Genomic DNA, 26,360 nt, shown 5'->3' with positions numbered 1-26,360 from the left:
ACACCACACAGGTCACATGGAGGTTACTTGGGAGCAGTATAACAGGAGGGACTGTGTAAGGCAGGTTTTACAGTAACAGGAGGCTGAGGTGCCCCCAAGTCCCATCAGAGGATGTGACTAGCTTATTTGAATAATTCTCCAGATTGACAGGGAACTGAAGCCCACAACTCAGGGACAAGCAGACACTGTGCCTGGCCCCCATGACAAGGAAGATTGTTTGGCCAGGGGATCTTATCCAGAGGAGCATGAAGGGGAGAACTTACAGTTTGGGTTTTGGCAAAAGTCAAGACAGCAAGTAACACTAAACTTTCATCTCAAGCCTTGCCTTGCACAGTGGCGTGGAATGATTCAGAGGCTCACTCAAGGTCCACACCTGGGATTTTCTATGGATTCATCAGGATGCCTTAACTGGTAGGACCATATCCCAGAAAAACCCTATTTTCTGTCCCAATTCTCCTCTCTACATGGCCAAACAGCTCAGGCACACAAAGCATACCAAGGGGCAGGTCACCCACTTGTGTCTCACATCTGACACCAACACCCTGATTCTCAGAAAAAAGCCACACTTATTCTGGGATGCCCTGCCTACTTCACAGTTTGAGGCGGGGCTGAGCAGTGAGGGCGAGGTGCTTCTCTGAAGCAGGCTCTCACTGTGTTCAAAACAACAGTAGTAAAGAGACAAAGCCCTATTTACGTCAGTGAACATAAGTTCGATAGAACAGAACGGAAGTTGCAGAAGTTCAGAGCATTGGTCCCTCCTGAGAGAGCAGACAGCTTGGGAGAAGCAGCTGTCCACAGACACAGGAGGCAGGGTGCTCTGCTTAGCAGGGCCTGCTGAGAAGCAGCAGAATGCAGGAAGTGGGAAGCAACAGGAAGAACAAGCAGATGTTGACAAGGGTCGGGTCTACTGTAGTCACTCATCACTTGAACAGGAGGCCAAATTCCTACCCTAAACACAATCATATCATCAGTAAATGTAAGAGGGAAAGAGGGGGGTAGGCAATGATTAGAGAAGTTAAATCTCTTGCAAAGAGCACAAACAGCTTGCCACAGCAGGAGACTGGAAAGGCCCATAGAAGCAGGCACTTGAGAAACATAAAGTGGAATCAGAGTGCTTTTTTATGGAATTTTATAAAGAAAGAAAACTTGAACTTCAAGAGTCTGGCAATCTAAAATTTTTTTTGCAGAAAGAAAAGGTCAGTTTCTGAATAGAACAGTGCTCACTAGTGTCTTTCTAATTTGCTCGCTTTTCTTTTGCGGCATCCTGCAGCATGGGCAGCTTCTCCAGGATGGTGTGGCTTGACCATGATCAGCATGTGCCTTGCAGGGTGCATTCAGGCCATCTGGGAAGGGCAGGAGGCTTGGCAACCCCCAGACTTCTGATTCCTGAACTCTGACAGGGTCCACCTGGGGGTGTGCACACTGTAGACATCAGTCCTCACTTTCTCACCCCTGCCCAAATCTAGGTGGATGCACATTCTGACTCAATAAGCTCCTAGAGTTTGTCTCTAAGCTGATAGAAGTAAGACATCTGAAAGTCACACCCATCTTACTGATTTCTTGGGGCTATCAGTGAAATGGAAATAAAAGTCAATGAACAGACATTTATGCTGAGTCAAAACATATAACTATGCTCTCCTTTGCTGCAGACCAAGTGACCACGTGCCAACCATTTCCATCTAGAGCTGAACTCAAGGATAAAACCAAAGCCTGTGGGTGTCATCGTAACCCTATGTGGTTTCTACTCAGACTGCTCAGAAATTATTTTGTTCTTTTTACTTCTCTCATCAGGCAAACCTTATTAAAATGACAGCTGAAGAGCAGTAAACTCTGTGACACAATGAAGGTCTGTTCCAACAATAATAAAGCAATAATGTGGAGTTAAACATGTATGTATATTTTGATCACAGTCATATTAGGAATGTGCCAGGGAAGAAAAGGACTATGAAAAAATACTGTAGATAAGCAAAGAGAAAGAGAGAAGAGAGAAAATTTATATCAGGGCTACTCAGGTTCTACAAATAGTTGTGGTTGGGATAGAACTGTTTCATGTGTGTGTGCATGCACATATGTATTTATATTGTTCTTATTTTCTAATTTCATGAATGATATATAAATATTTTAAAAATTTATATACACATATAAAATGTTCATGTATTAATAAATAATACTTAAGACACATATACACAGTTACAAAATAATTAGAGTACTTCAAGACAATAGACCACCTTATAACCTATTTATTATAGAAGAGAAAGAGACCCAACTGGAAGCAGATCTAGCCAGCTTGTCTCTTGCTAATTGTGTCTCCTTGTGCAAAATAAGTACCCTATGGGCTTCAGTTTCCTCACCTGTAAAAACAACAACACTTCCTACTCTAAGGATTTTTCTAAGATTAAACACAGATTTAACATCTGTGAAAGCAACTCCCCCATCACTGCCACTTGGAAGCATTCAAAGATGCGCATTACCTTACCTTTTGCCCAACACTTCAGTTCAACACAGGGATCCAATCCTCTGCTTTGATTCAGGGCTCTCTGCAGAGATTAGACTGTGGAAGGTTTAGCAACTTGCAAAAAAAAAAAAAAAAAAAAATTACCAGATAGCTATTTCTAGATGGATGTTTGCTAGCTTTATTGCACCTAAGAGAACACTCCTCCTTTATCTATAAGATCTGCTGTCTGTGGCAAGATTTATCAGGGCCCTGTAAGACCTTCTAACTAAGCAAGGGCATCCCTCATTTACACCCAAAGGCTGGTTCTTGTATGTGTGCTGCTTTGTTGCTGGTATCTTTTCCTCACTTCTAACTTAATGCAGTGAACAATCAGTAAAACCAGGGAAAAGAAGGCTTTTGCAGCTCTGAGTTTTGCAGGCCATAAGTGAACCACTACCACACCCAGCTGAATGAACAATTTAAGAACAGACAGAGAAGAAGCCTCTGTTCCTGCCATCATCATCACAATCGAGGGCACATAAAGGAAACCACCAGATAATATGAGAAAACTAACATTCTCACAGCAAATGTCTTCATCATCCCTGCACACAATAAAATCAGAAAGTATGGGAAGAAATGTTTGAGAAAGTAAGAGATACAACATTCAGGACTCTGACATATATTTGCTTATTTATAGGAGCCACTGCTGACAGAAGTCATTCTTCTGGGTCTTTCCAAAAGAAGCCAATCTTTACTGAAAAGAGGAACCTTCCCAAGAACAGCAGCAGCAATTATAGTGGGTGAGGTTCTTTGACACAGTCAAAGAGGAACCTCTTCAGGCATGGTGGGACCTCACAGGCTTAGCAACTTACCAAAGGTACGTAAGTACTGCAGGACTGAAGGGACACTTGCAAAATAATCCCAAGTCTCATAAACAGCCAAGTTTCAGGACAAAAGCTAAAATCCCTAAGATCTAGTTCTTCTTCAGTTTCCAGACTACTGTGAGAGGGCAGGCCCATCTTCTGGGTCCTGAGTGTTGCACTTCCTGGATGTCTAAAAACCTGCCAAAATTATATGACAATTTTTGTGTCTATGAACAGGTGTTCATTTTTCTGAGGAAAGTTCCACACCATATCAGTGCTTCAAAGATGCCCTATAATCCAAAGATGCATTAAGGACAACTAAACCAAGTAATTCTTAAGTTCCTTTCCAGATCCCAACCATTACAGCAAGTTTTTCTGGTTATAAAAATAATGTACATTCATTGTAGAAAATTTGAAAATGTGGCCAAAAAGAAAAAAAAAGCCATCTTTAAAAATATACCACAGTTTTTATCTTTATCTCTGCTGTTTTACTTTTCTTTTTATAGATTGTGTTAATTCTATTTAAGGTAAGTGAAGTAAGTCCTAGGAGAAAAAAAAAAAAAAAAAGTCCCAAAATCACTGTCACTAACATAAAAGGAGGAAGTCAGCTAGGAATCTAACTTAGTGAAGATGTATTGTACTCTGCTATTGTATAGTAAAGCCGTTAGAAATGAGAAGTAGAGATTTTCTCAATGGGATCTCTGCTGATCATGCAGGTTCTTTCATAAAGCTCTAAAACAATAACTCTGTACTTAGATTTAAAATGTGACCTTTATTTAAATACTTACCATGTAAAAATTTCTGTACCATTCTTTATTGTTAGAATATGTTCTTTTCCAAAACTTCAGCTTGCCAAGGTAGAATATAGAGGATTTTCTTATTAGATTCTTTAAAATGCCATTCTGTAACGTCAATATTACAGAATATTGAAGGGACTCAAAGATGTGGATTGTGACCAATTAACAGTGAGACTGCTGATATCATTACAATTTTGGTACAAGATTACTACTTTTTTAATATCCAGGTGTGACAAGTCTATTCCATAGATGTTTACTAAAAGATCTGTTCATGTTCCAGGCACTGTGCTAGGTGCTACTAGTCTAACTGAGATCATATACTTGATCTAATTCTTCCCTTGAAACTAGGAGTTAAAGTAAAAAAGAAACTAGCCAGTTTCTTCTAATCTCCAGTCCTATGATTCATCTTCTGATTCTTTGCTTCATAGTCCCATACTTGGTGTTTACACGAGAGCAACAGAAACATAACCCCCACAAAATTCCTTATATCATCTTTTTGAGAACCAGTGAAAATATCAGGAGAATGTTGTAATAGCCCAGAGCACTCCTTGTGCTAACCTGGCTATTGGATAAGACAAGGAGAAATGTGACAGGAACAGCTCTGTGTCATTTCACATGAAGCACAACATTTAATGGCCCCACAATGAATGATATGCTGCACTAGGCCATGTAAAGTAAAAGATACGCACTCTGTTCTAAAAAAACAGGAAATAATTTGAAAGAACAGCGCACACAGCATTAAGAAAGATGAAGCACCTGCAGACCATGATGTTTGCCTTAACTGCAGAAAATGAAACCAAACTACAAAATAAGATTTAGGGAAGCATGGAAGATGGGGAGTAAAGAAATCGTTTTGTGAGCAATCCCTGGGTGGAACTGCATAAGGAAAGGCACAAAAGCAAGAATAACACATATAGTTTCCAAACTGGGAAATAGCAGCCCCAGGAACGACCCCACTGGTATTCTGTGGGCCAGGCGCCCCCTACAGGAAAAATAATGACATTAATTTGCACAGGAATGTGGTCTACAAAAGGAGTTTCAACTCTCCACCTGGAAGTCTGCATCAGAGTTGTGCTCTGTAGATCGTCAAAGGGGATGACTCAGTAACATGGAAATCAGGAGGAGATGGTGACACTCAGATGGACACCAGGGGATAGAATTTTAGGGAAACACTGATAAATTCTGTGGAGATGTTAGGCTGGAATGTTTGTCACCGACACATACATTTACGCGTACATTTACTGTTTATTTACTAGATTTCTAAATTTGGGTTTGCAATCCAAAATCTCTCTAGGGAAACATGTGTATAGGAAATGAACTGCAATCTTGTAAACCTGACTTTTCCCTGAAAGTTTATAAATACAGCCTCCTAAAAGGAATCCCTCAAATCTGCAGATCACAACACATGGCACAAGTTCATCATTCACTAAGACAGAGGCCAGCTTCTTCTCAGACCTTGTACTGACCAGGTTGATGATTCACCATCATAATCCAGGAACTGAAGCAAAATAAGGGTGAAAACCCAGAACCTTGAATTGTGTCACTTAAACCAGAATACCTATCTGGTTCTAGAAAAAAACTGTGACCTAGAAAAAATGAACACTGCAAGTATATGAAGAATATAATAGTTAACTAGCATCCTTTAAAAATTGTATTATGATACCTCAACAGGAGAAAATATGCCATTCAACCTAATTAGAATACTTCTTTTCTACTTATTTTATGTTCACCTTTTCTAGATACCCTGCTATAAAAAGCTGAGTACTGTAATAAAATGAGAGGGTTTGTAATACCTATAATGCTGTCTCCATTTCTAATCATTTGGCCTCTCTCTGGCTGACTTGCCGTGGTAGACTCCTTCATTCACACTACTGGGAATTTTGTTTATTAATAGTCATTGAGCACAGACGATAATATAGATACTGGGCTTGACACTAAGGACACAATGAACAAACTCATGCCTATTGGTAAGGAGCTGTTGAGGAAGATAAATAAGCAAAGAGGGAACTAAAGTTCAGTATGATAATTGTCACCCTCAGGATGAGAAGAGGGTATGAACCTCAGCCTTGAGGGAGGTGGGATCAAGGAGGGCATCTACTCAGAGGTAGCATCTCAGTAAAAAGAAAAGGGATTAGGCACACAGGAGAATGGAAAGAGTCTAAGCAGAAGCATCCTCTCTTCAAAAACTTGGAACCAGTGAGAAAATGGTGCATACAAAAAACATATCTAGCTCCAGGTAAAGAGAAGATCCTGGAAAGGTAACCAAACTACTGATGATTCTTAAGTTCTATTAAGGAGTTTCAACCCAATTCTGAGAGCAGTCAAGAGTGACTGAAGGGTTTTAAAGATGAGAAGGGTTTTGTCACCTGCAGGAAAATGGAAAGGACTTAAGAACATTATGTTAAGCAAAATAAGCCAGACTCACAAAGTCAAAAGTTGTATGTTTTCTGTCCTATGTGGAGACTAGAGAGAAAAAAATGGAAAAGAAAAAAAAAAAAAAAAAAACAACATAGCGGGTAGAATCTCATGAAAATAGAAGGGAAGCCAACAGAATAAAGGAAAAGGTTCAAGGGGAGGGAAGAGAGGAGAAAAAGGAGAAGTACTCCCTAGTACCTTGGAATTGACCAAATTATGTTATGTCCTGTGCAAATATGTAACAATGAACCCCACTAACATATGTAATAATAATGAACCAATAAATAGAAAATAAAGATGAAAAGGGGCAAAAACCAAGACTCTAGTGCTGTATGGGAAATGGATAAGAGAAAGCCTGACCAAGAGCAGAGAAATAAGCGAGAACATTGTAGCAGCAACTTTGGCAAGAAATATGAAGACCCAGGTCTTCAGGCACAATGGTGAAATGTGGAGGGACAGAATCCACCAGTCCATCTGGAGTGGAAGTCTGGGGCATAATTCAAGATGACTCCCGAGTTACCTTCACTGAGATGCAGGAGGAAAAGCAGATATGAAATGAAAAGACGAGCTCTCTTCTGGGCTTACTGAGTTTAACCTTAAACTTGACTCTAAGAAATCTAAGGCTGTCCACTAAATGACTGATTGAAAAAAGATCTGGACTGGCCATGAAATTATCTGTATATGGGTGTTTCTTGATAGCGCCGGAGTCAGCAAGCCTGCAGTTAGAGTGTGTGAAATGAGAAATGAAGCTCTAGAGACATTAGTCTATTAGCATTTTCTAAAAGAGATGAAGAAAAGATCCCATCACCTTAAAGAAGGAGTCTAACCTCTCCCAGGACACTGGAATGAGTAATCCATTTCCTCAGCTGACTTTTAGCTCAGAATGAAAAGCAAGACCTTGGAAGCTGGTGAGTCAAGCAAATGCTGATGGCAGGGGCAGAAAGAAACAAGACAAAGATAGAAAGCAGGGTGTCCCACATTGGTTCTAGAAAATAAAGGATAAAACCAGTACAACTGGGATTCTTGAGCAGTCAAGCAACGACTCAAGGTCATGGACGTCACTTTACAGAAAATAAGGATGTGCTTTGTATGACTCCACAACTCCATGCACAGACCATTCTAGTCTCACAGGCTATTGGCTATCTGACCAAAAAAAACAAAAAACAAAAACAAAAAACTAACAGAACTATCCAGCAGACTCTTTATTCTCAACCTTGGCTAAGTTCCCACTGGAAAGTTTTTAAAAATGCCAGTGTCCAGATGTCTGTGGACCCTTGTTATTCAAATTCTGGTCCACTACCAGCAGCATTAGCATCTGTGGGAGTTTGTTAATGATCTCAGGTCCCATACCAGACCTTGAATCAAAATCCGCACTTTTGTAAATTCCCCAGGAGATTTACATACCCATTAAAATTTGAGTCACATTGCCTTAGAGTCACTGGAAGGATTTGTTTAAACACAGATTTTTTTTTTTTTAGGTCAGGGGCGGAGCTTGTGAATTTGCATTTCTAACAAATTCCCCAGTGCTACCAAGGCTGCTGCAGATCTGAGACTGTGTTTTGAGAATTTCTGCCATAAATCAATTAAATTGGAATCTCCCTGGATAGGACCCAGGCACCAGTGTATTTTAAAGCTCTCTAAGTGGTTCTAATTTGCAGCCACAGTCGAGAACCGCCGGTAAAGGTACTTTTATGCCCCTGATTACATAAATAAGAAAATGAATATCAGAAGCAATTTTGCTATCCTCTGAACACCAGCTTAAACTTATGACTAAACTGTTCTTTAACATAAGATGAATTTTGAATAATCAAAGGAGGAAAAAAAATGCTGCTTCATCTTTAGAAATTCATTCCCACAGAAATGTTCAGTTGTGGTTGGAAAAAAGGTCAATTTAAGTAACCACTATCTTAATCATCACAAAACCATCAACTGAATTTATTAACTTCATTTTCTGGTGATGGGTCTTGGCATTTTAAGGATCGCACTATGTTTTTTAAAATCATGACTTTTTAAACGGAAAGAATGCAGTGTAATAATGTTTTCCTATCAGCCTGCAAAACCAAATCTTTTCTTTCTTCTGCTTTGAGTTTATTTTTACTGGGTGTTTTTTTGTTTTGTTTTGTTTTGGGAGGGGGGTTTCCTTCCTTTCCTAGGTTCTTGAGGTGGGAGTTTAGGTTGCTAATAGACACTTTTCTTCTTGTTTAATGTATGCATTTAATGGTTTAAACTTTCTTTTCCACACTGTTTTATTTGGTGTCCCACTGTTTATACTTCGTTTTCTCCTTTATTCAGTTCAATTTCTTTATTTCCCTTGAGATTTTCTCTTTGACCCCTGGATTATTTAGAGGTAGGTGTGCTTAGTTTCTGAGTGTTTGGAGATTTTCCTGTTGTCTTTCTCTTATTGATTTATATTTTGGGTTCATTGTACTTAGAGAATAAATTCTTTGTATGACTTCAATTATTTTAAGATGGGTTGAGGTTTCTGAATTGCTTAGGATTCAGCTTCTATTAGCATCAGTCCTATAGCCACTTTAAGAAAATGAGTATTTTGCTATTACTGGAAGGAGTGTTCCCTGTTATTAGATGAAGTTGGTTGATGATGTCATGGAGTTCTCTTATATTCTTTTTGTGTGAATTTGCTTTTCTTTTTTTTTAGTTATACATGACAGTAGAGTCAATTTTGACATAATTATACAAGCATGAAATATATCTTGTTCTAACTCAAACCTGAGTACTTCTCTTTTCCTTTCCCTTTCCCCTCCCCTGTTGTCTTTCCTCTACTGATCTTTCTGGTATTCACATAGTTATTTTTTAATTAATTTTTTGTGGATATACATAGTGACGAGATTAACTGTGGTAAATTCACATATGTATACAGGAAAGTTAGGTTCGATTCATTCTACTGTCTTTCTTTTTCCCATCCCCACTCTCTTTCCTTCATTCCCCTTTGTCTACTCCACTGAACATTTATCCACTGAACAAAAACTCCACCACACACACACTTATTGTGGATTAGCTTCCACATCTCTGAGAGAACATTCACCCTTTGTGTTTGGGGGATTGGCTTATTTCATTTAACATGATAGTTTCTAGAGCCATCCATTCACCAGCAAATTTTATAAAGTCATTCTTCTTTATGGCTGAGTAATACTCCATTGTGTGTGTGTGTGTGTGTGTGTGTGTGTATGAGTGAACCCTTTCCCCACATCCTTACCAACTTTTATTGTTACTTGTATTCTTGGTAATTGCTATTCTGACTGGAGTAAGATGGAATCTCAGTTTAGTTTTAATTTGCATTTCTCCATTTCCTAGAGATGGTGGACACTTTTTCATATATTTGTTAACCATTAATATTTCTTCTTTTGAGAAGTATCCATTTAGTTTCTTTGCCCATTTATTGGTTGGGTTATTTGGTAGGTTTTTGTTTGTTTGTCTGCGTGTGTGTGTGTGTGTGTGTTTAATCTTTTTTTTTTTTTTTTTAGTTCTTTGTGTATTCTGGATATTAACACCCTATCTGAGGTGCAAGTGACAAAGATTTTCTCCAATTAGGGATGCATCACAATACCAGATCTTAAATTATAACACAGAGCTATAGTAACAAAACAGCATGGTATCGACACCAAACAGGCATGAAGATCAATGGAATAGAAGACAGAGACAAACCGACATAAATAGAGTTATCGCATACTAGACAAAGTCACCAGAAACATACACTGGAGAAAAGATAGCCTGTTCAACAAATGATGCTAGGAAAACTGGAAATCCGTATGTAGTAGAATGAAAGTTAACCCCTATCTCTCACCGTGCACAAAACTCAACTCAGAGTGGGTCAAAGACCTAGGAATCCCTGAACCTGCTAGAAGAAAATATAGGCCCAACACTTAAACATATGAGCTCAGGAATTAACTTCCTTAACAAGACTCCAAAACCACAAGAAGAAAAATAAAAAATCAATAAATGGGATGGCATCAAATTAAAAAGCTTTTTCAGAGCAAAGGAAATAATCAAGAGTTCTTTTATATTCTTGATGACTTACTGTCCAGTTGTTCCAGCAATTGTTGAAGGGTAGGTGTGAAAGTCTGCAACTGTAATTGTGGATTTGTCTGTTTCTCCTTGCAGCTTCATCTGTTTCTCCTTCCACATCTTCATCTCTGTCCCTGACTACATGAAGAGCTGAGTCTCCAAGTCTTCCTGGTAGAGTAGCCCTTCCACTGTCACATGATGCCCTTTTCTGTTGCTGGAAACTGCCTTTGCTCTGAAGTCAATTTTATCTGATAGTAATATAATCACACCTGCTTTCTTTAATTAATGTTTACATGATAATAATCTTACAAACAGTCTTTTATTTTCAACCGATATCTCTATGTTTGAAGTGAGTTTCTGTAAAGATCATATAGGTGGGTCATACTTTTTACTCTACTGTGTCAATCCCTATTTGTTTGTTCGTTTTAACAACTTTGTTTCTTTTCTATGCATAGCTTTATTTTTGTTTATTTTATTGCATCTATTTTAGATGTATAAAATGTTTTGAGATCCAAATGCATAGTGAAAATATTACTACAGTCTAGAAAATTAACATATCCTGTGGAGAAAAGTTGACAGATTTCCTCCAAGATAGGTATGTGATAAGGATGCCTTCTCCCATCCCTTCTGTTCAACCTCATATTGGAAATAATAGCAAGACAAACAGATAAGAAAAGGACATAAAAGGCAAATAATCAGAAAACAAGTATATTTGTGGATGACAAGATGCCCTATGTAGAACACCTTAAAGATTCCATGAATAACTCTTAGAATTAATAAATTTAGTAAAGTTGCAGAACATGAAATCTACAAACAAAATCAGTTTCATTGCTTTATATCAATAACCACCTATTGAAAAGGAAATTAAGAAAAACAATCCCGTTTAAAATAACATCAGAAAGAATAAAATGTTTAGGAATAAAATTATCCAACAGGTGAAAGTTCTGCATACTAAAAACTATAAAACATTGATGGGATAAATTGAAGAAGACATAAATAAATAAAAATATATTCTGTGTTCATTGATTAGAAGAATAAATATTGTTAAAATGCTGATGCTACTCAAAGCAATATACAGATTTAACACAATTCATATCAAAATTTCAATGCCATTTTCTCAGAAAGTAAGAAATAACAATATATATATATATATATGGAACTACAAAAGATCCCAAGTAGTCAAAACAATCTTGAGAAAGAAAAGCAAAGTTGTAGGCATCAAATTTCCTGGCCACATGATAAAGCACTGATAATCATAACAGTATAAACAGAAACATCAACCAATGGAACAGAATATAGAGTCCAAGAACAAACCCAAGCAAAACCAATCAACTAATATTCAACAAGGGTACCAAGAAGACACACTAGAGAAAGGAGAGTCTCTTCGATAAATGGTACCAGAAAAACTGAGTATTCAATGTACAAGGATGAAATTGGAGTCTGTTCTTACACCATACAGAAAAACCAACTCCAAATGGATGAAAGTCTTACACATAAGACCTGAAAGCATAAAACTGCTGAAAGAAAACACAGGGATAAGATATTTGGCACTGGCATTGGCAAGATTTTTGTACAACACCAAAAACTCAGGCAGTGAAAGCAAAAATAAACAAGTGAGACTTGTTCAAACAAAAGAGCTTCTTTAAAACAAAGGAAATAAGGAACAAAACGAAAAGGTGACCTGTGGATTGGGAGAAAATATATATCTCATAAGGGTTAGTATCCAAAATGTATAGGAAACTCATGCAACTCAATAGGAAGAAAACAATCCAATTTAAAAATGAGCAAAGACCCTCTAGTGAAACATGAAAATCGTGGACAGGATATGAAAAGATGCTAATCACCAAGGAAATGCAAATCAAAACCACAATGAGATATCACCACACACTTGTTAGGATGGCTATTATTTTAAAAACAGAAAACAATAGACAACAAGTGTTGTTGAGAGTGTGAGGAAAGGGAATCCTCATATCCTGTTAGGAGGAATGTAAGTTGGCGCAGCCACTATAGAAAATAGTAGGAAAGTTCCCCCAAAAAATTAAAAATAGAACTACCATATGACCCAGGAATCCCTCTTCGGAGTATATTCACAAGTAAAACAAAATCAGCACCTGAGAGAGATATTTGTACTCCTATGTTCATTGCATGATTATCACAATAGCCGAGATAAGTACACAACCAAGTGTTCCTTGATAGACAAAAAAATTGTATTAGTGGGCTGTGAATGTAGCTCAGTGGTAGAGTGTTTGCCCAGCATGCTAAAAACCCTGGATTCAATCCCAGCACAGTTAGAGGGAGAGGGAAGGAGGGAGGGAGGAAGGGAAAAAGAGAGAGAGAGAAGCAAAGAAGAAAATGAAGAAAGAACCACACACATACACAACACACAAAGGAATATTATTTACCCTTAAAAAGGGAAACACTGTCATTTGCCACAACATGGATGAACTTATAGGACAATATGTATAGTGACATAAGTCAGGCACAAAAAGAAAAAAAACATATGATCTCATTTATATAGATAATCATAAAAACAAAAAAAAACTAATAGAACTAAGTAGAATGATGATTACTAAAGGCAAGGTGGGAGTTGGTCATATGGTCCAAATGTAGGTCATATGGTCCAAACTTACAGTCATGTTTAAGAATAAGTCTGCAGACCTAACGAGGTGCCTTGTTCCCCATATAAGATGGTGAAAGTGTGTGACTGTTTACTTGACCTTTGCTAACACCAGGCCAGGTGTCATCAGAGGGAGAAAACCCAGGTGTACTTAGAAGTTCCCATGTGGTCACCACTGACACTATTAGGGTGAATGAGTGGGGGAATAAAATAGGGGGTTCCACAGAGATAAAAGTCATGGTCTCCAATGTGGCCTTTTTTGACACTATCCCAGTGGGTTATTGGGATATATCATCAAACCTCACAAACATGAAAATTAGGGTCCCATCTGGCCTTTGGTGGAGTGGGTTTGGTGGGTCCATAGTTTTTTCTTTGTTGTTCTCTTGGAAAGAAGGGTTTTCATCTACAAGTTTTCTGTCTTGCTAGATTGCCTCTATCATGGTCCTTTGGCTATGAAGAGTTGACTTTTGATAAGGAGATTTTTGTCTGTACCCATTGTCATTTCTAGCTATTAACTTCTTTGGTCCTGTGTTTGGTGTACATGGGGCAAAAATAAAACCCAGGGAACCTACCACCATGATGTTCTTTAGGGTTAGGTCTCAAGTTCCCTAAACAATCCATCTTCTTCTCTCCACCTTTCAGACTATTCTTATGTGTAGATAGCATGTACATAATGTCTAGGATTTTATAGAGATAAGAAGGTGTAGTCTATCTTTCTAGAAGGAGAAGTCTCAATTTTTAATCATTTTTAATTAATTTATTAATTTTTAATAAATTAGTAAATATAAAAAAAGCTACCCCTTGAAGATATGATTATATGATTGACATATAAATTACCTGGTTGATATACAGATAGGCTAGATATACTAGAGAAGTCTGTATAAAAATTTCAACATCAGTTTTTACTCATACTTGGAAACTCAAAATACACTTTTCTCCTATAAATGTAAATTATGTTTATGCTCTCAGTTTCATGAGCTGTCTGCTTCCTGATCATTTGCCATAATACTACAAACAATCAAAGCCACTTACAAAGTTTTGTGAGAGGTACTAAGTGTTCTACTAAAAAGTTTTTGATGTTAAATATTTAAATAGCAATGAGCAAAGCTGTAACATACTTTTCTTCAAATATCAGTAAATTCAAGAAGCAGATTATACTAATTACAATCACTGAGAAGTTACACATCATGAACTCAAATTTCTCTTTATGAGGCTTAATGTAGTCTAACGTTTTACCCCATGGGAGTTACAATATGGAAAGAGACATAAAAGATTGGGGTTGATTGGTCTACCTCGCAGCAGGGCCTGCAGAATGCACCAAGTCTTGAAAGGCTGCCTTGCTATCTGATAAATTTACCTCTGGGCTGTTGCTATATTTGAGAGTGGCAAATGAAAATCTGGGAACAACAATCTTTAGAAAAAGAAACCAGAGATCAGGGCTACATGAATTCCTTGAGCACTAAATCAATCTTACTATGGCAAAAGAAATTCGGCTCCTAATCAGCCAGCTCTGAGAAACCAGCTAGAATGAATACAAGGTGCTCGCATCTCAACGTTCAAATATACAGTACCATCTATAAATGGGTAGCACAGTGTTTTAGTTAGCTTTTCGTTACTTTAATCAAAATACCTGATGAGTACAACTTAGAGGAGGAAAGGTTATTTGGGGCTCAGAGTTTCAAAGGTTTCAATCCATAGACAGTCTATTGCTTTGGGCCCAAAGTGAGGAAGCTCTTCATGGCAGAAGGGCCCCACTTGTAGGAAAGCTGCTCAGCTTATTATTTGGTCAGGAAGCAGATAAAGGAAGAGGAAGGGACTTCAGGGAAAATGAACCCTTCCAGAGCACACCCCCAGTGACCCACTTCCCCTAGCCACCATCCATTTGCCTATAGTTACCACCCAGTCAGCCCATTCAAACTAAGATGAACTGACTCGGCTACAGTTCTCATAATTTAATCACTTTACCTCTGAACATTCCGGCACTAATAGCAGATTTTCGAGTTCACCTCATATCTGAACCTTAATACACACAGAATGGAGAGGCGAGACAAGACCCAGCAGATTGGTACAGTGAAACAGTAGTCTGTCTAAGAGACAAATTTACGTCAAAATTGTTATGTGATGTCAGCTTAGGAACCAACTTCCTCAAAAAGTCTGCTAAAGCACAAAAAGTAAAATAAGAATCAAAAAATGGGATGGCATCAAACAAAAAACCTCCTTCACAGCAAAGGAAACAATCAAGAACATGAACAGAGAGAGAGGTGCCACCTGCACCTCAGATAGAGCTTTAATCTCCAGGATATAAAAAAACACTCAAAAAATTTAACTCCGCCCCCCCAAAAAAAAGCAACCCAAACAATAAATGGGCAAAAGAACTAAACAGAAGAAATAATATAAATGGCCAACAAATATATATATATAAAAAAACAATGTTCAACATCTTTAGCAACTAGAGAAATGCAAATTCAAACTACACTGAGATTCCAAACTCACTCCAGTCAGAATGGCAATTATCAAGAATACAAATAACAATAAATGTTGGCGAGGATGTCGGGGAAAATGATCACTCATACATTGCTGATGGGGCTGCAAATTAGTGCAACCACTCTGGAAAGCAGTATGGAGATTCTTCAGAAAACCTGGAATGGAATTACCATTTGACCCAGTTATTCCATTTCTTGGTATATACCCCAAGGATTTAAAATCAGCATAGACAGTGACATAGTCACATTAATGTTTACAGCAGCTCAGTTCACAAGAGGTAAGCTATGAAACCAACCTAGATACCCTACAATAGATGAAAATGGAACATTATTCAGTCATAAAGAAGAATGAAATTACAGCATTTGCTGGTAAATAGTTGGAACTGAAGACTATCATGCTAAGCGAAATAAGCCAGTCCCAAAAAACCAAAGACCCAATGTTCTCTATAATATGTGGATGTTGACATATAAGGGCTGGAGGGGGGAAGAATAGAAGTTCAATGAATTGGACAAAGGAAAATGAAGAGAATGGAGGGGGGAATAGGGTAAGGAAAGACAATAGAATGAATTGGGCCTAACTTTCCTAGGTTCATGTATGAATACATGACCAATAAAACTCCACATCATGTACAAGAAAGGGCATCTAATTAGAATAAGTTATACTCTATGTATGTACAATATGTCAAAATGCACTCTACTGTCATGTATATCTAAAAAGAATAAATAAATAAAATTTAAAAATTGTTATGCAAAAGACCAGATCCCACTTGGGAACTTGATCGTTACCTTTACATCTATTCGTCACCCACTCTATTCCAGGTACTGTGCCAGGTAGGGTAAGGGGCTACTAATATGACTATTACTTAATCTCAAGGAAATTTAAAAATTAGTTGATGACTAAAATGTATAATAATGAAAGACATGGTAGCATGTATTTCTACTACTAGGTCTCTCAATAATGGGGTTATCTTACAAAGTCTCTGAGATAATCCCCTACTAGTTTTGGGAACCACCAAGAAGTAGCACTTTTTAGGGACATTTTCCTTGGTCACTAATCTGTTCCCTAAAGTAGTTCATGCCGGTAGGCCTTAACTGTAATGCTAAAGTTTGCATTAAGATACAAATGTCATATATGAGGAAGAAGTGAATGATTTTCTTTTGCTGAAGGTTTAGCATCACGGTGGTTTACTTTCACATGAGCTACGTAATAAAAAAGAGACCCTGATGAAATTTCTCCAAGATACTCCACAACAACAGGACAGTTTCCCCATCTGGGCATTTCTCCTGCCAAATGATGGAGACCAAATGATGGAAAAGCTGTTTCTTCTGGGTTCAAACCAGACCTTCTCTACCACTACCACGAGGAAACCTAGAGCAGTAAGTATATCTAACATTTCACTCACGTTTTGTCCCCACTTATAAAGCTAGTGGCTTGTGACTTATCCTCATATTAGAAACCCTCTTATCTGACATGTTCAGGATAGGTGGTTGACTCATTTATTAAATAAATGTATTAAAGTCAAGAATCTTCAAAAACAATACCTTAAACATTATAAATGAAAACATTTCAGTGCATTTAGCTTGCTGCTCTTTTGATGTAGGTCTTTGCTTTGAGTGTGAATCTGCTAGTTAGATTTCTACAATGTCTTACATAAAGCACATCCATTGTGCGTCATCCATGATTTCCAAGTTTTTGTCATTATAATAAAGTGAGAGATTAAGACACTTGGAAACAATCTGAGTTAACCGTTATTCCCATTTCCCCAGTCTTTTATGATCGGCACACCTACAGCTAACTCAACCACAATTTTTCTTTAGCAAATTGACTAGCATTCTTTTAATTTTTCATATAAACACTTCTCTTAACTTGTGAATGTCACATTAGTTTACTTAATAATCATTTACTATATTTACATAGTATAATAGCAGTGAGACTATCATCAAAAGATTTAGAACTCCTGGTAAACAGCCATCACAAGGGGACCAGAAGCGCATGCGTGTACTGAAAGACAGCTTTCTGCAGTGTCATAGACATTACCATGTAGATTTTATGGAAAACACAGCGTCTGCTCATCTACTCAGATGGAGATGGGATAAGGAATCCACTCTTCTTTCTTGAGCTTATAACTCTTGTAAATTCCTGTTCATTTAGAAAAGAATCAAACAAATAAACTGCAAAAGAACCTGTTTAACACCTCCCCTGACATTACAACTAGAGAATGACCTTAATCAAAAGGCACAGATCTAAACAAAAATCTACAGGGAAGGAAGCAAAGAATTCAAGGCAGAAAACAAGGGGGAACAGAGAAAATTTTTTCCTCTGCATTCTTCTGAAGAAAAGTCATGTATGAATATAACATTACTAAAGTAAAAAGAGAAAGATACTACCTTACCAAGTGCTGTTCACTGCCACTCAAGTTCATAAAGGGACTTACTGCCCACAGCTTCCCAAATCATCAAAGATGGGTTGCAATAAGATAACCTTGAGAATTCCTCTCAGGTTTCTTTGCACAAACCTTGACAAGTGAATGACATTTTTAAAGAAAAACCAGCATACCACATGGCTGGTTTGGCAAGTTTATAAAGTTGTTTCAAATGCAATCACCAGTTATGTGATTTAAAAAGCATTTTTAAATGTCTTATAGTACACAGGCAAAAGGAGCAAAGTGAGTTCAGTGTCTCTAACCAAATAAAAAGCTTTGAAGAAGTAGCTGGCACCAGTAAACATGTTCTGACTGGACAATTTAAGCAGGGCACCCATTTAATACTACAGTTGCTCCTCCATGTCTACATTCAATCTGCATCACAACAATCCAGAAAACGTACTCATTCTAAAAAGTACCTTAGGAACTCTTCAAGAAATAGCAGAAATTAGTTCATTTCCTTAGTGACAGAAGAGATTAAGTCACCCTAGAAGGGGTAATGTGGTTTTACCAGTCCCATGAAATATAACAAGCAACTATAGATACTAAGCAATATTTTCTAAACAAGTAACATCCTCAAGGACCATTTACAACAATGATAAAAACAAGTAGCAGCCCTTCCTTCTTGCATTTGATCTCCATAGACACATATTCTCTGTAAGTTGGGAGACACTTGTTTACATAAAATAAAACTCCAGCTAGTGTAAAATGTGTATCAGAATACCTGCAAATGATATTTTTGCAGAAACTGTACAATAATAGAGGTGGCCAATGTGTGATTCATCACTGGCTATTTTTAAGCTCCAGCCCATTATACTGACTACCATTATAGTTATTTAAGCATGAAATGTTTGCCCTCATTTTTATTCATATGGTTCATGGACCATTTGCTGTCAGCTATAAAATCATTTACAAGGTAATGGAGTTTACAGTTGAGAAAAACAAGAAGCCTCCTAAACAATCTCAGAATATTGACTTAGTGTCAGGCAGGTGGCATGAACTTAAATTGAATGTGAAACTGGAGTAAAAGGTGACTTTTTAACAAGTACTTTCTTAAAAATAAATGAGCAGAGGGCTTTGCAGATGTTCAGGTATTGTTTCCCCTTTAATAAGAAAGAGCTTAGCCATAGAGGGATGAGAACTTGGAAATAACCTGCAAAGTCTTCACAGTTCACACACCACAACTGGAAAAATTGGGCAAGACAAGACTAATGAGAAATAGAATACCATATCTCACAACCATGCCTTCTACTAGAAATGTTCTATTTTCCAATAAACATAAAAAGTAAGACATTTCAAAAAATCTGTAATGCCTGTAGATTTTATGGAAAACACAGCGTCTGCTCATCTACTCAGATGGAGATGGGATAAGGAATCCACTTTTCTTTCTTGAATGTGTGTGCTGGTACCATTCTAGATACCACAGAGGGTTATGAAGATGACAAGAACTTAGTTTTAAGATAAATACATGAATAACTTTAGCACAAAGTAGACTACAGCAGTGCTACAAACAAAACGTATTCATGCTGTGATATAAAGCTCACCAGTTGTCAGGTTCAGCCAAGAGAATGAGTTCCACCCCAGTGCTGCTGTGTAGGGGAGGCGACCCCTGCAGGCCTTAGAGTACCACTGCATACATATGCTTCCTCCACTACCTGGAAGCTCTTTGAAGAACTGAAGTTTTTATTTATTCTGGGTTTCTAACACTTAGGTAATATCTAGTACATACAAAGAAGTTACTAAGTGTAAAATGAAACAATTTAAATGAAATTTCCTCCATCAAGAATTAGCCACTATTCCTTCTTCCCCTTTCTCTACATGCATCTGTTCATGTTTCTAACACATGAAATATAAAATTTCTAAATATAAAAATTCTATCCAGCTAAAATGCTGATTCTTCATTATAGAAATATCTCATTTACCTCAGGTTTTCACCCCAGGCAAAAATGTTATAACTTTTCTCTGGATTTTTCTATAATTCATATCCTTCAAGCTTCTAAAATGGTTTGAAATGACTAGGTTCTTAAATCAATTGTTGCATCTAAGTCTCATTTGACACTACTCCCCCAAAAAGTTTTGTTTGATTATTGCTATGTGTAAACGTTTGCTTTTATGTATAAGCTCCTAGAGGAAACCATTTGGCTCCTTCGTGAGGCCTCCAGCACCCTCAGGAAACATCCATTTACTGATTTAACAATAACTTATTTAGCATCAATATTGTTCCTGAAGCTAAATAAAATATTGATTAAATGAAATCATATTTCCAGAGGTGTTTGAAAGATCCTTAGCCTTTGAAAACACTTATCTCTTCTAACACGGTGCTGTTTTGCTCAAAGGCTACTGGCACCCTGACTAAGACTAACTACTCCATTTACTTTTTGCCTTAAACCTTCAAGTACTGTCTTTCTCTGAGACATCTGCCTCCTGGATAACATTACAGACAACACAGACTGATAAACCTTTATCCATGCCTTATCTTACATCAAAGAGAGTATAAAGTTCAATGAAAAATAGTATGCTTCTTTATGATTTTTCCTTAACTTGTACACAGGAGATTCCTAGATTCAAAATGCAAAAGTCCTTTTTTCCCCATGAAAATTTCATGTCTCTTCATTTGGTCCTTCATATTCCTAACATAGCAAAATAAAAACAAAATGGAGAGAACACTAACTGTACAGCTTTTAGCTCATTGCTGGATGCATAGTAAAGACTGGACCAAAAAAAAATAGTTAACTATTTTTAATAGTAATAAACAGGCAAAAAGTTTGTTAACTCTAAGGAATCTTGTACATAAGTGGATATTTTGTTTCACAGACAGTTCTCATGTAATCAGAGATTTCAAAAGTCAACATTCAGAAAAGTTTATTTTAAAAAATTTAAGAGCCACGCTGGGCGGTCTGTAGTGGGAATTTTACATGCATTCACTTTGAAGTTTTTCATTTACAAGAGATCATTTGTATTTCCTTCAGAGAACATAAAGCACGTTTGTTACTTTCAATCACATGTCAATGGTTTCATTCTCAACACCATGACCATCCCAACAAGAACATCAGCAATCACAACAGGATATGAGTATCTCACTTGAGCACTTCACAGTCACCAGATTGCATCATGTGTACCTCATATTTCTGAGAATTCATCCTCCAATCTTATAGATTGCTAATTTTCATATTAAACTAAAGCTGCTGATTCACCTAAGAGAAAACAAAGAAAGAACATGTACAATTATCTTTGAATCAACAGCTGCTATGCCCACTGAAATATTCCCCCTGTCTCACATTGGAACACCATCGCTCTGCTTTTGCAACTAAAAGGAGATTGTTCTAAATGCAGATGATGGGAAGGATAAATCATCTTACTTTCATGTCTTCCCCAGAGTGATTTAAAGGAAATGTTTTAGAAAATGTTTATAACATTTAAATTTGGGTGTTTTTTTTGAAACACTAACAAAACCTAATGTAGAATGCTTATAAAACTCCTTGAAGACCCCAAAACACAACAAAAATGCCAGGTCCATTATAAGTGAATTAAATGTATCTATGGGGATTCAAAATAAAGACAATTTGCTCTGATAAAAAAAAAAAAAAACAAAAAACTCTGGAGTAAATTTCAAACAATTTGAGTGATCCTAGAAATCATTATAATCTCTCACCATCTGTGTCTTCTGACTTCTCCATTCCTAACTTCTGTTCAGTTTTTCTCGTCACAGCCCCAAAGTAAAAAGCCTATTTTAAAGGTTATCCTCTCTTTTCCCACCTCTGTTGGGCAGACTTCCCTACTATTATAGTAGCAATTAAAAATAATAATAACTCTAGCTTACCAATGACTGAGATTGTTACAGATCTCCTACTGGACCATCCTCTGGTTAAATGTTTAAAGCTCAATTAAAATGCAAATTAACTGTAGACTATATAGTAATTACAGCAATAGCAGGACAGGAAAAAAGTTTTGTCCAAGAATGCAAATCTTTGGAACTGTAATTAAATGTGTAATTGTTTCTATTTTACAGAAACCTCTATGACCTGGAAAGGGACCAGGAAATCCTAGCTAAAATGGTGTCAGATTAGGATATTGCAATCTGGCGGAGAAAAGTCACCTTAGAGACACAACAGTTTTAACCATGTATCTTTTATGTCCTGTCACTGAGCTAATTTTTCCTGAATTGTTAAATTGGGTGGGTTAACATAGCAAAACCCTTTTAGTTCTTTTGGAAAAGATACTGGTCACTTGATGACCTTCAATAATTTATCAATGAAGAAGAAACATGTCTTCACATATGTTGAGACATGACTTCTAAATAACAAGAGATCAATATTTGCATGTTTCATATGGGTGTGTAGGAACAGTGTACATACAGGGCTTTAGTAAGATATATATGTCTGTAAAGAACATATGCTTATTCATATGGACCGCATTTCACATGACAGTGGCTGGCGGTGGGGGTGCCAGGAGGATGTACAATTGGAATGAGAGAAAACCAACAGCAATAAGAGTAGGACAGAAGGCACAAAGCACTGAAGGAGTCATGAGAGGCAGATGATTATAAGTCATAATGGTACAGAGATCAGTTTGCATTCTGATGATCTCAGAGAGGCAATAAGTACAAGAAAGGAACAGAAGAAATTAACAATTGCCAAAAAATTAAGAAAAAAACACACCTTACAAGAAATGACTGTGGCAGAGAATTAGTAAGGGTTTATCAATATGGAATAAATCATATTTATATAAAGCTATACATTCCCATGGAATATCTATAGAATAACCAATGGGAGAGTGTGGACACACAGAAAAAGCAATAGCATCATGATTTCTACAAATGTTCTTTCTCCCAATATATTCATCGTTACTGAAAAATATGATACAAGTTGATAATATAGACAGACAAATTGTAAGTGCCCTAGCAGGAAGAGTCTGAATATTTTCTTAAGAACAAAATGTTCTGCACTATCTTGAAGGGATGTGAAGTGGTATCAAAAATTGTTAGAATCCTTTTGCTGCATCTCTGTTGGCCCAAAGAACAGCATCTTTAATGAACAATGACCTGGGTACTGCTTCAACATCTTGACATGGCCACAAACCATCTCAAAATTGCTGACCTCCATCAGAAATTGATAGTAATGATTCTAGTCTTGGACATTTTCAGGAAAATGGAAAAGAATTTAACCACTTGTCTTTCTTTAGCTCTAGTTTTAAAGTAGTGATATTCTAAAAGTAAAAGCCAACAATATACCATAAATTAAGTGTCAAGCTACTAACAATAGCTATTAGGCAAGTAATACGTGATTCCATTTACCCGTAAGAATCTACACTAGAATAAAATCCTTAAAGAAGAGAGAGATGATGCTAATCATTAGGAAAATCTGGAAAACCTTTCAAGAAAAAAGGCCTGAAAAGACAGGTTTTTAAATTTCGACCTCACTAGTCATCTAAGAAATACAAACAAAATCAGTGAGATTCACCTACAAATAGTAAAAAAAAAAAAAATCATAAGATGTAAGTTGAGCAAGCAGACAATGAAACAAGCATGCTTACAGAGAGTGGAACTTCCTTTTTAGAAAACAATCTGGGAAAAGCCTTTGACCTGGCTGTTTCACAGCTGGGAATCTATTCTGAGTAAATAATCTAAAATTCAAATAAAAATGTATGTAACCAGATGTCCCCTGAAACATTGCAGATGATACAAAGAAATGACTAGCAATGTAAGAATGGTTAAGTAAATTATATTATATTTTTAATAGTACATACATGTTGTAAAGAGTTTTTAATTACACAGGAAAACACTCAAAATACTAAGTTGAAAAGCAGGACTTCACACTTTATGCTAGATGTGATGTCAAACTCATTCATGTGTGTGTGAGTGTGTGAATGTGTGCTTTCACAACCATGCACACACTTTGAATATTGCATTCTGAGATCACTATCTCTCTAAAGACACACATTGTTTTTCTAATGACAAAAACCACATTATTTAAAGAAAAAAATTTTCATGGTTTTCCAATAATGCTGTGCAGCTAGAACAAAATATCATTTTGGACTTATTACATTTGGTTAACAATAAGTAAGAATTATGAGCTTCCAGACAAGGTCTAGGCATGGTAAAGTACAGCCTATCTTAACTACATGAACATTATCCATTTAAACAAGCTGAAAGCCAACCATTTTAGGATATCAAATCACACTTATGATTTAGATATATTTCGTATGTGAAAAGCAAATCATTCTTTGTACTGAGCCATGCCAAGAATCTTTATTAACTTGTAAACTTCAGACAAAGCAGAATATATTTGAAACAACATAAAACACATTTTTTGCCAAGATTCTATATAGATCCTACAGTTCTTCCAAACAAGCCTAAACTTAATGTTTAACTTAATTCTGACCATTAAACATTCATAACCTTTTGCTGTCAAGAGACGTAAAATCTGTTTCTCCCGAGTCTATAGTTTTTAGACTTCGTTGCTGTGTAAAATGTTTTTATTTCTACACTATAGATGAGTGCCAAATCAAATGAAAGGTCTTCTTTCTCTTCCCCAGGAAAAGATATTACAAAGACTAGTATTGTCCATGAATTGACAGAAATTATTTATCAATACCAATAGAAGTGGAAAAGCTTTTAATTTCTCTCAACCCTAAAACTAGTTTCCATGATTATGTTATCATCAGAACAGAACTAATTTTGAAATGTCTCCTCTGTTTTGTGATGTGGTCCAAAATGGGAATGGATCTTTGTTTTGACAATAGACACTGATGGGCACTCTAAAGGCTTCCTGATGATATAGGGGATCTTTTCTCCAATTCTTGCTTTTCTGTCTTTGGTCACGGTCATTTCTAAGAGTACAATTTCCTTTTCTTATAGAAAAAAGACTATTTCTAAAATTAATCCTGTTGAAGCATGATCAGAACAATTTTTGAGCATAAATTCCCAATTTACTTAAAATAACTTTTCTTGAAATTCTACACAGAAGTAGAATACCTGTGCTCATTTTTACCGTGTAACTGCATGACAATGTGTTCATACAGCTCTTTATAAAAGGTAATGGCATTCAAATCCAAATACAAGACAATTTTGAATATAAAGAATTAATCACGTCAATTTGGAGGGCTTATTGGAACAAAAAGTGACAATTAAATGATACTTGATTTCTACCTCCTTTCTAAGGCAATTTCCAACTTTGGAAATATAACTCTGGGGAGTGCTATTAAAATGGCTCAAACAAATTTAAAAATAATTAAAAATGGCTCTATAATAAATTTTTAAAGCCAAAGAATTTTTTAAAATCTCAGTTATTTAGAGACATTGGGATCTGCAGAATTTTAACATACCACATTTACTAGTTGTTTTTTAATTTCTTTATGCTACTTGTATTTTCTCATTTTTATATTAACTTTGTACAACCTGTTTTAAATAATTGAAAGACAAAGTAAGTAGCAGATAGCTCATTTGCCTATAATTTCTTTTATTGTTGTTTTGTTTTTCTTTTTGGTGTTGGACTGGGGATTAAACCCAGCAGCACTTAACCACCCACTCATATTCCCAGCCTTTTAAAAATATTTTTATTTTGAGAAAGGCAAGTTTTCAAAAACTGAAAATTTGTTCACATATCAATATTTTTACAAAGAAACTTTAAAACAAATGAAGAAAAAAGAATATACGTAGCTGAGCGGGGTGCCACATACCCGTAATCCTAGCAGCTCAGGAGGCTGAGGCAGGAGGATCGCAAGTTCACAGCCAGCCTCAGCAAAAGTGAGGTGCTAAGCAGCTCAGTGAGACCTTGTCTCTAAATGAAATACAAAATAGGGCTGGGCACATGACTTAGTGGTTGAGTGCTACTGAGTGAAATCCCCAGTACCACCCCCCAAAAGGAATATATGTTTATAAAAGAAGTATATTTTAAACCATGCAACTATTGTTATTATCGACATTTAAATTTTTTAGGTAAATTTACATGTAGGAAAATGCATAAATCCTAACAGTACAATTTCTACAAATGGTTGAGTGCTACTGAGTGAAATCCCCAGTACCGCCCCCCAAAAGGAATATATGTTCATAAAAGAAGTGTATTTTTAAACCATGCAACTATTGTTATTATTGACATTTAAATTTTTTAGGTAAATTTACATGTAGGAAAATGCATAAATCCTAACAGTACAATTTCTACAAATGGATACATGTCTGTAACCCTCACCCATAGGATGACAAAAAACATTTTCATCTCCTTAGAAAATACCCTCATGTCTATTTAGTCTCTTTTTAGTCAATCTGCCCTCCCAGAGGTAATCTTTTTTTTTTTTTTTTTTTTTTTTT

The 26,360-nt window shown here is 36.5% G+C and overlaps 1 protein-coding gene across 4 annotated transcripts in view; it reads right to left on the bottom strand.

Moving 5' to 3' along the window:
- Positions 1-26,360, bottom strand: part of Pde4d (phosphodiesterase 4D) — a 1,424,195-nt gene that overhangs the window by 1,134,865 nt on the left and 262,970 nt on the right. Inside the window, exon 1 of one of the 4 annotated variants that reach the window (XM_048800094.1) lies at positions 2,477-2,843. The exons of the other annotated variants lie outside the window; for them this stretch is intronic. The gene's annotated coding sequence lies outside the window, so the exon portion shown is untranslated. Of the gene's footprint in view, positions 1-2,476; positions 2,844-26,360 lie in introns of those variants that run through there. 4 annotated transcript variants of the gene reach the window in all.

The sequence above is a fragment of the Marmota marmota genome, unplaced genomic scaffold (genome assembly GCF_001458135.2).
Source record: "Marmota marmota marmota unplaced genomic scaffold, marMar, whole genome shotgun sequence".
NCBI lineage: Eukaryota > Metazoa > Chordata > Mammalia > Rodentia > Sciuridae > Marmota > Marmota marmota.
The sequence above is the reverse complement of the archived record's forward strand: the minus strand, read 5'-3'. Positions and strand labels throughout refer to the sequence as shown.